The sequence below is a fragment of the Pogoniulus pusillus genome, chromosome 15, assembly GCF_015220805.1.
Source record: "Pogoniulus pusillus isolate bPogPus1 chromosome 15, bPogPus1.pri, whole genome shotgun sequence".
Lineage (NCBI taxonomy): Eukaryota > Metazoa > Chordata > Aves > Piciformes > Lybiidae > Pogoniulus > Pogoniulus pusillus.
Window position 1 is genome coordinate 25,979,977 of NC_087278.1, and position 16,218 is coordinate 25,996,194.

Here is a 16,218-nt window from a genome sequence, read left to right on the forward strand (position 1 = left end):
AGTTGTGTGTTGCAAATGCTTTTCAACCCTATCAAGTATAACCATTTTAGAGTGAAGGCTGTGGTTGTACTAAACATACTGGTTAGCATATATCCATGAAACACACTACACAATCTCTTCTGCTGTTCTTTTTATGCTTGTTTTGCTGCAAGTTCTCTATGAGGATATAGAGAAAGAACAAGAAAGACTTGAAAAAACTCCTTTCTTTTCTCATAAGTCAAAAACATATAAGCTGACTCCTGTTTGTTGCTGCTTCTTTGATGATCCAGTGTCCTCTGATTGATCTACATTTTCAGTGCAAGCTCTGCACCTTCAATATTTGTGATCTGGCAGCTTTGCACTTTGATGATCCAATGTTCTCTGTGTGATATCTCTTTTTGCTCTAAACTTTCAGTGCAAGCTCTGCACCTTCAATATCTGTGATCTGGCAGCTTTGCACTTTGGTGATCCAGTGTTCTCTGTGTGATATCTCTTTTTGCTCTAAACTTTCAGTGCAAGCTCTGCACCTTTAATATTTGTAATCTGGCAGCTTTGTACTTTGGTGATCCAGTGTTCTCTGTGTGATATCTCTTTTTGCTCTAAATTTTCAGTGCAAGCTCTGAACCTTTAATATCTGTGATCTGGCAGCTTTGTACTTTGATGATCCAATGTTCTCTGTGTGATATCTCTTTTTGCTTTTTACTTTCAGTGCAAGCTCTGAACCTTCAATATTTGTAATCTGGAAGCTTTGCACTTTGATGATCCAATGTTCTCTGTGTGATATCTCTTTTTGCTCTAAACTTTCAGTGCAAGCTCTGCACCTTTAATATCTGTGATCTGGCAGCTTTGCACTTTGATGATCCAATGTTCTCTGTGTGATATCTCTTTTTGCTCTAAACTTTCAGTGCAAGCTCTGCACCTTTAATATCTGTGATCTGGCAGCTTTGCACTTTGATGATCCAATGTTCTCTGTGCAATATCTCTTTTTGCTCTAAATTTTCAGTGCAAGCTCTGAACCTTCAATATTTGTGATCTGGCAGCTTTGCACTTTGATGATCCAATGTTCTCTGTGCGATATCTCTTTTTGCTCTAAACTTTCAGTGCAAGTTCTGAACCTTCAACATTTGTAATCTGGCATCTTGGCATTCACTGGTATGTTTTATTTCTTCATTGCCCAATAGAACAACAATGGTTCTGCACAGCAGTCATTACCAGTAACTCTGAATTAAAGTAGGTTGTATTCAGGATTGCATGGGCAGGAAAAAAAATCAGCATTTATGCTTGCTGCTGCAAACACTTATGCACATGCTTAGCCTCATCTGAGCAGTCCTCTGACTTCTGTGATTTCTTACAAGATTAGCTTTGCATACCAAGATAAACTCAAGCAGCATTTGTGCTTGCAGAGTATGGGCCATAGCATGACCTGGAGTTATGACCAGCTTCTGGCTTTTATCAACCTGTGCATGGTTTATTTCATCATTCTTTCTAGGGAGATGAAACAAAATTGCAACCAAAATGTTTCCTTGATGGTTTCTTTCTCCTAGACTTACATACAGCAACACAATGCTGGGGAATAAGTTGTATAGACTCATTTGCTCACATCCTTTATCCCAAATTGTACAAAATTGAAAGGGAAATGATATCTTTAATTCAGTACATCTAGGAATATTTTGGTGAATGCACCTTTCTGCTACAATATTGGCATTAATGAGTTTGCAGAATTAGGATTATATAAATGCCAAAAATACACAATCACTCTTGAAAAAGACAAAGATAGTTGACTGGACAGAAAAAGGTTTTCTTCTCTCCTTAAATAGTTCAGATTAGTTTGGATCTGAGCCTAGTTCTAAGCAGAAGATGGTAAGCATAAACTACTAAAGTGCTCTCTTAGAACAGAATTGTATAGATCACCAAAGAATCACAGAATCACAGAATCAACCAGGTTGGTAAAGACCTTCAAGATCATTGAGTCCAACCTGTCACCTAACACCTTCTAGTTAACTAAAGCATGGCACCAAGTGCCACATCCAGTCTCCTTTTAAACACCTCCAGGGACAGTAACTCCACCACCACCCTGGGCAGCCCATTCCAATGCCAATTACTCTTTCTGTGAAGAACTTCTTCCTAGCATCCAGCCTAAACCTGCTCTGGTGCAGCTTGAGGCTGTGACCTCTTGTTCTGTCCCTGGGTGCCTGGGAGAAGAGACCAACCCCACCTGGTTACAATCACCTTTCAAGTAGTTCTAGACAGCAATAAGGTCTGCCCTGAGCCTCCCCTTCTCCAGGCTAAACAACCCCAGCTCCCTCAGCCTCCCTTTAACTCAATTCATACTGGATCTGAAAAGCACAATCCATATTGAAATACATCAGTGAAGTTTGTAAAGGAGTTTCATTGACTGAGCCCAGTCCTGTTCAATATCTTTATTGATGATCTGGACGAGGGGATTGAGTCCAGCATCAGTAAGTTTGCAGATGACACCAAGCTAGGAGCAGGTGTTGATCTGTTGGAAGGTAGGAGAGTCCTGCAGAGGGACCTGGCCAGGCTGGATGGGTGGGCAGAGGCCAAGGGGATGAGATTTAACAAGGCCAAGTGCAGGGTTCTGCACTTTGGCCACAACAACCCCAAGCAGCACTACAGGCTGGGGACTGAGTGGCTGGAGAGCAGCCAGGAGGAAAGGGACCTGGGGGTACTGATAGATAGTAAGCTGAAGATGAGCCAGCAGTGTGCCCAGGTGGCCAAGAGAGCCAATGGCATCCTGGCCTGCATCAGGAACAGTGTGGCCAGTAGGACAAGGGAGGTTATTCTTCCCCTGTACTCAGCACTGGTCAGGCCACACCTTGAGTGCTGTGTCCAGTTCTGGGCTCCTCAATTCAAGAGAGATGTTGAGGTGCTGGAAGGTGTCCAGAGAAGGGCAACAAAGCTGGTGAGGGGCCTGGAGCACAAATCCTATGAGGAGAGGCTGAGGGAGCTGGGGGTGTTTAGCCTGGAGAAGAGGAGGCTCAGGGGTGATCTTATTACTGTCTACAACTACCTGAAGGGAGGCTGTAGCCAGGTGGGGGTTGGCCTCTTCTCCCAAGCAACCAGCAATAGAACAAAGGGACACAGTCTCAAGTTGTGCCAGGGTAGGTCTAGGCTGGATATTAGGAAGAAGTTCTTCACAGAGAGAGTGATTGGCATTGGAATGGGCTGCCCAGGGAGGTGGTGGAGGCACCGTCCCTGGGGGTGTTCAAGAAAAGCCTGGATGAGGCACTTAGTGCCATGGTCTGGTTGATTGGATAGGGCTGGGTGCTAGGTTGGACTGGATGATCTTGGAGGTCTCTTCCAACCTGCTTGGTTCTATGATCTATGATTCTATGAATGTGATAAATGCAGCCCCTTTTCCAAATGTAACAGCAGTTTATGGTCTGAGATTTGCCAGAAGTTAAGCATTACTGTGGTGCAAAAACCTCAGAGGCAGCCCACTTCATCTTCACTGAAACACAACCTGATGTAGAGCTTGGCTCTATAGTGAGCAGAGTGATATGACCACTGCCTTTTATTTTTATATTAAAAAAAATATTTATAAATGCATATGAGGAGCAGCATAAAGGAAACATTATGGTAATAGGAATTCTGTCCAAACAGACTGGAGAAAAAAAGAGCAGGGAGTTCTTAGCAAAACAAATTCTGAACTTCAGGAAAAAAACCTACAGAGAGATTCTTTTTGTTTCATTTGTAAAAGCTTGATGTGTTTCCTTTAAGAAAAACATAATGGTAATGATAATCTCTTGTAAATCAGAAGTGGTTTCTCCTCATTTTTATCAAAGGTCAGAAGTCCAAGGGACTTCTGCTGGGAATTTTCTTCTCGTTCCCACAAATAGGACTCCTTTTTTGGGTCAGCACAAGATGCTGTTGTGGTCTAGTGGTTGGACTGGTAGCAAAAGGCAGGAGGCTCCTGGGTTCAAATGAGCACTGAATCATTGTCTTCCAGTGTAGCTTTTGGATTATAGTCAAAACTTAATCTGGAGGAAAGGATCAAAATCACATGCAAGAGAAGCTAAGGGAGCTGCTGGGTTTTGTCCATTTTGTTCTGGAAGGGAAATGGAATATTGGCAGTAGAGATTCCTGTGGAAGAAAGGACTATTAACTGCATGGAGAGTGCTATCTGCTAGCATCAGTTTGTAGGGATTTCATATGACACCTCAAACAATAGTCCCTAAGAGCTTTCAGGAAAGAGGTATCCTTCAAGAATCCCATCTGCATCTTGACAAGAATCTGTGCCTCATTTTGTGGTGGAGTATGTCCAACAGTATCACAGTATCACAGTACTATTAGGATTGGAAGAGACCTCACAGATCATCAAGTCCAACCCTTTACCACAGAGCTCAAGGCCAGACCATGGCACCAAGTGCCACGTCCAATCCTGCCTTGAACAGCTCCAGGGACGGCGACTCCACCACCTCCCTGGGCAGCCCATTCCAGTGGCCAATGACTCTCTCAGGGAAGAACTTTCTCCTCACCTCCAGCCTAAATCTCCCCTGGCACAGCCTGAGGCTGTGTCCTCTTGTTCTGGTGCTGGCCACCTGAGAGAAGAGAGCAACCTCCTCCTGGCCACAACCACCCCTCAGGTAGTTGCAGACAGCAATAAGGTCTCCCCTGAGCCTCCTCTTCTCCAGGCTAACCAATCCCAGCTCCCTCAGCCTCTCCTCGTAGGGCTGTGCTCAAGGCCTCTCCCCAGCCTCGTCGCCCTTCTCTGGACACGCTCAAGCATCTCAATGTCCCTCCTAAACTGGGGGGCCCAGAACTGAACACAGGACTCAAGGTGTGGTCTAACCAGTGCAGAGTACAGGGGCAGAATGACCTCCCTGCTCCTGCTGACCACACCATTCCTGATTCAGGCCAGGATGCCACTGGCTCTCTTGGCCACCTGGGCACACTGCTGGCTCATGTTCAGGTGGGTATCAATCAGCACCCCCAGATCCCTCTCTGTTTGGCTGCTCTCCAGCCACTCCGACCCCCAGCCTGCATCTCTGCATGGGATTGTTGTGGCCAAAGTGCAGCACCCTGCACTTGGAGCTATTGAACACCATCCCATTGGACTCTGCCCATCTGTGCAGGCGGTCAAGGTCCCGCTGCAGAGCCCTTCTGCCCTCCAACCCAGCCACATCTGCCCCCAGCTTGGTGTCATCTGCACACTTGCTGATGACTGACTCCATGCCCTCATCCAGATCATCTATGAAGATGTTAAAGAGGATGGGGCCCAGCACTGATCCCTGAGGGATCACATCCTCTTAGAAGCAACTCTCCTTTGCACATTGGCAGGGCTGAGGGAAGAATCTGGCCCTCCATATCCTGATGCATATGAACAGTTGCTATCCTACTGGGGATAATTTTCAAGAGTAGATATAAGCAATCTATTTACAATACTTTTATTAAAGGTTCATTTCAGAAAAGAAGCAGAATTTGTCTTGTCAAATGAGAAGGAAAAGTCAAAGAGTCCAGGTTAGTTTGTTAAGAACTCCACAGAAAAGAAAAAAGATTGCACTGCCAATAAAACAAGATAGAGTAGCTGGCAAGAAATTGTCACCTTTGTTAAGCAGAAAATACCTCCTCATTAATCAGCACCATCAGTGACCACGTCTGTTAAAACTCCACAGCCTTAAACCTTATCAGAGCGTTCCGATCAGTGTCACGATGCTGTGTTGACCCAATGCAGCTCATGATCTGGCCTCATAAAATGCTCACCAGGTATAACTTCCCTTTTAAGCAGCACCTGCTTCAGGACACACATCTAGTACCCACTGGAGAGAACAGAGAAGAACTGCAGGAGCATTAGTAGTCCTGTGATCCATCAGCCTCCGTTCCTTCCTTCAGTCACCTTTATCACCATTGTGCTAGAAATTAACTATGACTAGTAGTAGAGAACTCATGTTCTGCATCTGTTGACATGTGTCAACTTTCACAGACACATGCTAGAGCTTACCCAGGCAGGCTTTAGTAGTAGTCCTCTGTATCTCCAAGAGTGGCATAGGAAAATATGCAGCACATTATTGCTCTAAGAAATAGCTTTTTCTCCATTCCATCATTCCCTTCCCATCCATTTCTGGGGCAGAAGGTAAATCAAATACACCCTCCACACTTTTGCCTATGTGACTCAAGGACATTGCTCTGTTAGGTTTGTTTTGTTTTTGACAACTTAGACAGGAGGCTCTGAGGATGTGCTGATGCACAGGCTCATCACCTCAGGCATAAAGCAGGTCATCCAGTTTCTGCCCCTTCGCTCAAGTTTCCATTTGGAAATACCTTGGATGACATTTTACTGACGTGTGAGGGAAGACACTTTGCATTCACAGACAGCATGAGTGAGGTTGCCATTTGGTTCAAAGCTGAAATTAGCCCTTAGTTTCTGCTGCACCAGGGCATGCCTCCAGAAACTCACTTTACCTAGCTTCAGGGTTTAACAAGCTGTGTTCATTTTCAAAGGACAGGACAGAAAAGTCCCTAAAGCAGAACAACTAGTCCTTGATTTCTCTCCACAGCACAGTGCACCTTGAAACAGCTTGCACAGCTCCACCAAAGTTAATAGGAGCTGGACCATGACAGGTTTCCAGTGCTGTGGAGGGCCCATAGGCCCAAATAGGCTTATTCATGCCTTGCCTGCCTGGACATGTTTTTCTGCCCATAACCAGAGGTAAACACATAAAACGAGCACAAAGGGGCACAATAGGCCTGGTGCCATAAAGTCAGCTGCCCAGGCTTTAGGTTGTGTAAGCCCCCCCACGCCCAGCTCGTGCCTGCCTAGTGTAAGGCCCGTGTGATTCCCACATTTGGGAGGGCCAGGCTTGTGCCTTTTCCCTACGGTGGTATGGTTGGCTGACTGCCAAGCTGATTGGTCATTCTGGTGGCCAAAGGGCCGTTAATCTCGGCCCACATTTGATAAATAGAGATGCACAGGTAAACAACCTGCTCCCCAGCTTGCTCACTCATCCTCATTATTGTGCTTAAGCCTGCCTGTATCTACGGGGCTCAGTCTCCTGTGCAACCGTGCACCCTATTGCACACCCACTGCCTTGTCATTGCCTGGCGCGCCCCACTGCCGCTGAGTTACCGGGAGCAGACCCCGCTTGTCTGCAAGCTTATATGGTCAGCATGAGACCGTGCTGAGACTTCATGGCATCGTCCTCCTTCTGCACCTGAAGGTCCTGCCTAAGAATCCCTGGACAGGGTGTCCAGAAGAAGCCAGGAGAACAAGGTCGGAGACTGTCCTTTCCCCAGAAGCCGGGAAGAATTCCAGCCTCACCGGCCATGGGCAGAGTCCCCTGAAGATTGGACACTTGTAATAGGCTGTGATGTAGCCCCGGAGGGTGACTCAGAAGAAGAATTTGTGAGTAAATGCTTTAATGCCTCTGTAATTTCTATTGCCTCCTGCTACTGCAGAAAGAGCTTCAGCCCACCTACTGGGCAAGCAGCATATTGACCCCAAGCAGTATTTGCTGCGGGGAAATTCCTCTCTGTTTACAGTCTGAATGTTTGCTAGATAATAATAGTTACTGTTTGATATTATTCCTAGAATGTCTTCCATAACCATGTAGAACATTAATATTAAAATTCAGTGGTTGGGGGTTGTGCTAGTTTCACAGTATCACAGTATCATCAGGGTTGGAAGAGACCTCACAGATCATCAAGTCCAACCCTTTACCACAGAGCTCAAGGCCAGACCATGGCACCAAGTGCCACGTCCAGTCCTGCCTTGAACAGCTCCAGGGACGGCGACGCCACCACCTCCCCGGGCAGCCCATTCCAGTGTCCAATGACTCTCTCAGGGAAGAACTTTCTCCTCACCTCCAGCCTAAATCTCCCCTGGTGCAGCCTGAGGCTGTGTCCTCTCGTTCTGGTGCTGGCCACCTGAGAGAAGAGAGCAACCTCCTCCTGGCCACAACCACCCCTCAGGTAGTTGTAGACAGCAATAAGGTCACCCCTGAGCCTCCTCTTCTCCAGGCTAACCAATCCCAGCTCCCTCAGCCTCTCCTCATAGGGCTGTGCTCAAGGCCTCTCCCCAGCCTCGTCGCCCTTCTCTGGACACGCTCAAGCATCTCAATGTCCCTCCTAAACTGGGGGGCCCAGAACTGAACACAGTACTCAAGGTGTGGTCTAACCAGTGCAGAGTACAGGGGCAGAATGACCTCCCTGCTCCTGCTGGCCACACCATTCCTGATGCAAGCCAGGATGCCATTGGCTCTCTTGGCCACCTGGGCACACTGCTGGCTCATGTTCAGGTGGGTATCAATCAGCACCCCCAGATCCCTCTCTGTCTGGCGGCTCTCCAGCCACTCTGACCCCAGCCTGTATCTCTCCATGGGGTTGTTGTGGCCAAAGTGCAGGACCCTGCACTTGGAGCTATTGAACCCCATCCCCTTGGACTCTGCCCATCTGTCCAGGCGGTCAAGGTCCCGCTGCAGAGCCCTTCTGCCTTCCAACCCAGCCACATCTGCCCCCAGCTTGGTGTCATCTGCAAACTTGCTGATGACTGACTCCATGCCCTCATCCAGATCATCTATGAAGATGTTAAAGAGGATGGGGCCCAGCACTGATCCCTGAGGGACACCACTAGTGACAGCTGCCAGCTGGATGTGGCACCATTCACCACCACTCTATGGGCCTGGCCCTCCAGCCAGTTCCTAACCCAGCACAGAGTGTTGCCATCCAAGCCATGGGCTGACAGCTTAGCCAGCAGTTTGCTGTGGGGGACAGTGTCAAAGGCCTTGCTGAAGTCCAGTTTGAAGCAGGCTAGAATGTTTTGGTAAGAAAAAGTAGATGATTGGCTGTCAAAGGAAAACAATGGTTATGTCTACTCCCATCACAGTCTCGCTGAGAGGTATGGGAACAAGAAAGTAAACATTAGATAACATTTTTCACCATTTTCTCACTCTGCTTCTGGCTTCAGACTGAGCCACAGCTCCCTAACCTCACTGCCACTAACCTTGCTTCTTAACCTCTTGGCTGAACCTCTCTTCTTTCTTTGGACTGGGGTAAGGTTGAGAGGGGCAGGGGGAAGGTTGAGAGCCCCTCCTGGGGACTCAGGTTTCTGGGAGGGGAGTTGTGTTTCTGTAATACTTTTACCTTGTCTATTTCTGTCTATAACTGTATATATTGTAAATAGCTGCTTGTACATTGTGCTGCTGTAAATAAATAGCTTCATTTATATTCCCAGAGTCTGGCTGAGTTAGCTGGGGTTCTTTCTAAAGCGTGGGGGGGACAGGTAACATCTAAACCACCACAGGGGTGGTGAGAGTTCAGAATATTGAAGTTAATAAATCATATCTTTTTATACAATATCACCTTGCACCAATTAATTTCTCCCCTCCACCGCAAATGGTGTAGGTGGCAGAATCCCCTCCGCGACATCCAGATGCAGATTGCCCATGCAAGGAGTCGGTGTAACCTTCAGTTTTCTTCAGAGAAATACTTGGCAATGTAACAGCAGCATTTCTCATGCTCAGATCTCATGCCTGTAAGGTTCACTGTAGCTGTAGATGGACATGTTCTTACAATTGCAAAGAATGCAAGTTGCATGTTCAAAAGCTTTGGATTAATTGAAGAATCCAAGAAGGGTTTTCAAACAGTATTTGGAGTTAAATGAACTAAAGGGATCTGTAATGATTCTAAAAAAATTAAAGAGTTTTGATTGGCCTCCTCTATACTGACTTTTAATGAGTCTCAGGTTTGAACATTTTCACTCAAAAACCTGAGTCTGGAAATGAAGAGAGTTTGGAAGATCTTGACTGTAGACAACCAAAGAGTGGCAGAGTGAAAAGGAACTATTCCTTTCCCTTCTAGAAAACCCACAAAACTTCATCAAACAAAATGAAAACATGATATCAGCCAGTCTGAAGATCTTTGGTTATCTACCAAAGATAAATAAAGAAATAAAGAATAAAGAGATGACTCAAGATTGTCCAAAGTGGATTCAAAGGTGGCTTTCTCCTTACCAAAGATAAGACCTTTTGGAGCACTGTAAATACACAGGGAGAGATCAAAGAGGAAAAAGTTGTCTGCAGAGCCACATGTGTTTAAATTCAAAGAGATCATGGTTGTCAGGGGATGGAAGAGATAAAAGCAGTTGTTGCTGCAACTCAGAGAGTTTATCACATGCCATAGTGGCAGCTGCTCCTCTACACCTGCCAAGACAGCTTCCTTGGTAACACCATCAGCAGCACAAACCTGCGCTCCCTAGAACCATTCATAGGTGAATGACATGCACATCATCTTTGATGATACCAGCCACATTCAGCACCCCAAAAAGGGTAACAAGAAACAGGAAATGTTTTGGTTTAACACATGTAGGTTGAGAGGCCTTTGTCCTTCAATGTTACTGATGAACTGCTCGCTTTATAGAATCACAGAATATATCTGGTTGGAAGACACCTTTGAGATCATCCAGTCCAACCCTTGACCAAGCACTGAAGGGCTGATACTAAGCCATGTCCCTAAGTGCCAGGTTCACACTCTGAACATCCCCAGGGATGGTGACTCCATCACTGCCCTGGGCAGATCATTCCAATGTTTGAGAACCCTTTCAGTGAACAAATATTTCCTAACATCCAGCCTGACTCTGTCCTGGTGCAGCTCGAAACCATCTCCTTTAATCTTGTCACTTGTCACCAGGGAGAAGAGGCTGCCCCCTCCTCACTCCAACCTCCCTTCAGAGAGTTGTAGAGAGCGATGAGGTCTCCTCTCAGCCTCCTCTTCCATAGACTGAACAACCCCAGCTCCCTCACAGGCCATGTGCTCCAGCCACTTCATGAGCCTTTAATGTTAACTTTAATTCCCAAATTTAAATTTGACTTAACTTTAATTCCCAAATTTTCAGAGGCATTGTTTCATTTTTATTTTCTCCACTTGAAAATGGCCCTTGCTGAGAGGTCAGCTACAAGCTAAAGCCATAAGCTCAGAGACAAGAGGAACAAACAGGAGGATGGGCCCATGATGGCACCAATGAGAGGCAAGTTTCAGCTCTTCTTTGCATCATTTGAGAATTTGATTCTCTGCTGGTGTATTTTAATGAGAATGTGAACTATCTGAACAGCATCTCACACTTCACTGAAAGGGCTAAAGAAACTCAAGTCCCTTAAACATTTACATTTTCATGTTAAAATCCCCTTGCTGGCAAGTTGAGACTTTCTTGTTTAGGGATAAAATATATATAGGCATAATCATGATACAACAAAGAGAAAACAGTGCAAAAGAGATTCAGGAATAAATATTCAATACAAAAGTTTGAGGAAGAAAGGAAAATAAGGCAAAGCTATAAACATTACTATGATGCTTAAAAATCCCACTTTAGCAAATACAAATGAGGATTCTCAGAGCACTGAGCCAGTTCCTGAATGCAATTTGCATAAGCAACTGTGAGGAAGACAATGAGAAAAGAGCAGGTGAATTAAAGTTTCATTAAAACTATGAGAATATTTTTCCTAAGATCAAAACTGAAAACCTTCTAGTTAAAGATATTTTTATTACCTTGGGGTCTTTTCAAGTGGGCTTAAAAGTCTGATATCCAAGAGTTTCATCTTACCTGGGTTATCACTTTGCACGCACTGCAAGGTACTTATAACTACAAAGAAAAGAGTATTCAAGTAGACTTTGTTGGGGGGAAATAGGAATACTTGGGAAAATATTTATTATGTATTAAAAAAAAAACCAAACAACAACAACAACAACAAAACAACCAAAAACCACTGGTGCACAGAAACCAAATAGCTGCACTTCCTAATTAGAAGACAACACCTTACAGAGCATACTTGGGTCTCAGTTCAGATTGGGGTCTTTTGACCTTACGTATAATGTGCATTAAATGCCCATATATGTATATAGATACATATACATAGGTATGTGTGTACTTATAGACACAGGCAGCAGAAAGCACTTTGAGATTTACCTTTTGTCTTCTGAATAAGTCATTACAAAACCAAGATTTTATCCTTGCTTCTTTAATTTTGCAGAGAAAACTTTAGCCAAGAACCGATTTTCAATCTCCAGGTTTGGATAAGCACAGGGAAAGGCCTGACTCTGAGTTTTCCCACAGAGTTTAGATCAGAGCTCTGAATCTTTTTCCCTCCTAGCTACAAACCTCCCATTTCTTTCTCCTTGCCTTCCTAAACGTGCTGGACCTAATGCATTTTAAGTGATCGACCATCTGTGCGTTATTTGCAGAGCAGTGATGGCAAAAAGCACTGCCCCTTTAAAAGCTGCTTTATCAAAACTGGTCCTGTACAAAACATCATTTCCCCTTTTCCATTCCTATTTAAGCTGGGACCACCTATTCCAGAAAGACCCCGTTTGCTTGATAATGCCTGTCCCAGTTACCCTGGGCCTTAAGGTGATGAATTACCTGATACTCGCCAGCATTCACACCGTTAACTGCCCCAGAGCCTGATCCAAACGCCCCTGAAGCCAGCGCAGAGCGCCTCAGGTTTTTGGTTCAGGCTGCAAACACGCAGCAAGTCAGAAGAGCAGCGGTGCTAAACGGGCTGCTGGCTCTGGGAAGCGTTTCACGCAAACATCTGCAGTGCTCTCACACATCTAATGCACTGAGGGCTTTTTCCTGGCTCTGGTAAGCTTCTTAACACGATGCAGTTCCCAGCACCAGCCTGCTGCACTGCCTGCTCTAAACCCTTCGCCTTCGCATGCCAAGACAGGACAGTTTAAAAACAGAAACATAACCTTGTGAACAGCAGCAAAGAAAACAGCAGGAGGGGAACGGCAAAGGCTGAAAACGCCTGTGAATGGAGAAGGGAAAAGAGATTGGGGTTGTAGTCCCAGGAAAGAGCGAGCAGCCCTGTCCCACAGACATACAGGGAAGGAGGAGGAGGTGGTTAGTGGGAAATAATGGGGGAGGGTCATCGCATGCCCCGGCTGGTTGCTGAATGTTAGATCAAACTCTGTAGCTTACCTTTGTAAACACAAACCCAAAATACCAACCCAAACTGTCACTCGGTTGTGCTATGTGATCAATATCATCCCGATGGCAGGATTTTCCTCCACTTAGTGAAGCTGCTCCAAGCTCTGGTGTGGATTATTTTTAGGCTGGTGATGGGAAGATCAGCTGCTGCCTCCTATCGAGTTTCCAAAGTGCACAAACTCTTCTTGCCTTTCTCATACGCTGAAGGGGGCAGGAAACTGGGAAGAGACAGGCAAGCAAAAAGCACCAATTTTTCACCTCCTGAAGCTACAGTCCCCTGGGACTTCTCCTGCTTGCTTTTATTTTCATTTCTCCCTCACTGGACTAGTAAAATTCCAAGAGGCTGCACTACAACATATGGACTATTAGCAGACTCTGAAGTAATTGATTTAGACAAGCTAGCCTCACTTTTGGCAGGCTTGCAGGGATTCAGCTTTTGATTCCTTTTGAATTAGTCTTAGATAATTTGAATTTGACAATGTAATGTTGCACATCTTTTATCATCTTGATTGGATGAGAAAAGAGAAGTCTACTCTGATATTTTACTTCGATCGCTCCAGGCATTTCTGCTTAAAGTACAGATCAAATCCCACTTTTTGATCACACAGAGTTGTTTCTTTTGAAACAGATATATTAAGGCTTGAAATAAAATTCAAAACAAGTGTGATGCTCATACCAGGAATACAGTCCTCAGTGCAATAGCCTATTTACAAGGGATGATGCTTTTGGTGGTGGTGGTGGGTTTTTTGGCTGCAAAAATATTGCCTATGTTTACTCAGACTAAAAGAAGACTTGAGGGAGCCTTATGTACACTCACTCGGTTTCTTTGCTCATTTTTCTTTCACTGCTATTGAACCAAGATATACCAAAGTTGAGAATTCCATCATGGCCATTTCACTACAACTTGAGGCCACTTAGAGCAAAGATCTGGGACTTGGTGGTGTAATACAGGATGCTCGGCAGGGTGATTTTAAGCACAGCTATTCAGCCATTAGGTAGCAGAAGTGGAGGCCCTTGGGGCAGAATCTGCTTAGATCTTGCAGAATGCAGGGGTTGCATTTAGAATGCTAGAGAGCAAAAGGTTTCCAGTGGATTGAGGTCACAGATGTTTTCTTGTTATGAAAGGGATTACAATGAGCTCTGAGCTGAGAATTTAGTTGGATGGCTGAGGCCAAACACTGTCAGAACTCATCAAAATCTTAACAAACCCACTTTGCTCCATTTCCTCTGATGTTTCTTACTTTATGATCATGGGCACAAGAAAGGGGAAACCTCAGTGGAAACCTCAACACAGCATTACACTGAGCAGCTGAGACATTCCTCAACGTGCCTCCAAGGAACTCGAAGTCTTCTACTTGCATTTACCTTTTTTTGGGGTAGTGGTAGGACTTTGTTTCCCCATCCTTCTTATGTATTAAAGTTCAACACTGTAGAAAAGAAGACTGTGGGTCGAAGGCTTCTGAGTTCTGTATAGAATTATAGAATCATAGAATCAACCAGGTTGGAAGAGACCTCCAAGCTCATCCAGTCCAACCTAGCACCCAGCCCTATCCAGTCAACTAGACCATGGCACTAAGTGCCTCAGCCAGGCTTTTCTTCAACACTTTCAGGGATGGTGACTCCACCACCTATCTGGGCAGCCCATTCCAATGCCAATCACTCTCTCTGGGAAGAAATTCCTCCTAACATCCATCCTAGACCTCCTCTGGCACAACATGAGACTGTGTCCCCTTGTTCTGTTGCTGGTTGTCTGGGAGAAGAGCCCAACCCCACCTGGCTACAGCCTCCCTTCAGGTAGTTGTAGACAGCAATGAGGTCCCCCCTGAGCCTCCTCTTCTCCAGGCTGCACACCCCCAGCTCCCTCAGCCTCTCCTCATAGGGTTTGTGTTCCAGGCCTTTAAAGAGTATAAAAATAAAATCTTTAACCCATTTAATCATCGTCTACAATAGCACTGTCACATGGCACTTCTGAACTTCTCAAGCAGAAGTAAGTAGCATTTATGGTCACTATTTTCTTTAACAAAACACAGCAGTTTTGGTTCACTCTCATTCAGAATGTTTCATTTTGCTGCTTCCAAAGGAAGTGCATTCATTCCTCTACGTGACAAGCTGAAATGTTTTGAAGCACATTTTTAAAAGGAAGAAGAAAGACAAAAAACAGTTAAATGTCAGAAAACATTCTGCTCTGATGAGGAGTGATTTTTTTGTATCCAGTGTTTTCAAATTGCTGGGCAGGGAGGGAAAGGGAAAAAAAAGGAGCATTAAATGGGAATTCAAAATGGTCTTGGCTGTGTTTGGACCTGTAAATGAATGGCAAAAGCCATGGTTGCCTTCTCAGGCATCCCCCTGTGTAACCTGTCACAAATTTTCTAGTGTTAGCCCCCATAAAACAAGAGATCTGCTACCATCATCACCTTAGAGCAGCCTTTCAGTACCTGAAGGGACCTACAAGAAAGCCAGGCTTTTTACAAGGGCTTGTAGAGATAGGATGAGAGGGAATGGAATGAAGCTTGAGGAGAGCAGGTTTAAACTAGATATTAGAATGATTTAGGAAGAATGAATAAGGAAGAATGAGAGATGTTGAGATACTGGAACATGTCCAGAGAAGGGCAACGAAGCTGGTGAGGGGCCTGGAACACAAATCCTATGAGGAGAGGCTGAAGGAGCTGGGGCTGTTTAGCCTGGAGAAGAGGAGGCTCAGGGATGACCTCATTGCTGTCTACAACTAGCTGAAGGGAGGCTGTAGCCAGGTGGGGTTGGTCTCTTCTCCCAGACAACCAGCAACAGAACAAGGGGACACAGTCTCAAGTTGTGCCAGGGGAATATAGGCTGGATGTTAGGAAGAAATTCTTCACAGAGTGATTGGCATTGGAATGGGCTGCCCAGGGAGGTGGTGGAGTCGCTGTCCCTGGAGGTGTTCACAAAATGACTGGATGGGGCACTTAGTGCCTTGGTCTAGTTGACTGGACAGGGCTGGGTGCTAGTTTGAACCTGTTCTAGTGGGAGGTGTCCCTGCCCATGGCAGGGGGATTGGATGATTGGGGGATGATCTTTAAGGTCCCTTCCAATCTAAGCCATTCTATGAATCTATGAATCAGTTTTATTTACACTTGCAGACCTATTTAAAACAAAACAAAGTTTGCTGTATTTGGTTTAATGACAAACTGCCCATTTTATCTAAAAGAAATGGATCTAGCAAGAAAATGTACACAAAGTAGCAAAGACTTCATTTTCTATCTTAATTTTTTTAATGTAATGGAAAATGCAGCCTACTTTTGGAATGACTTCTCTGCCCCTTT

The 16,218-nt window shown here is 45.2% G+C and overlaps 1 protein-coding gene across 1 annotated transcript in view; it reads right to left on the reverse strand.

Moving 5' to 3' along the window:
• ABCC9 (ATP binding cassette subfamily C member 9) overlaps positions 1–12,990 on the reverse strand; it is a 100,710-nt gene extending 87,720 nt beyond the window's left edge. The window contains exon 1 of the mRNA XM_064155936.1: positions 12,911–12,990. The gene's annotated coding sequence lies outside the window, so the exon portion shown is untranslated. The remainder of the gene's footprint in view (positions 1–12,910) is intronic.
• Positions 12,991–16,218: the final 3,228 nt, after the last annotated feature.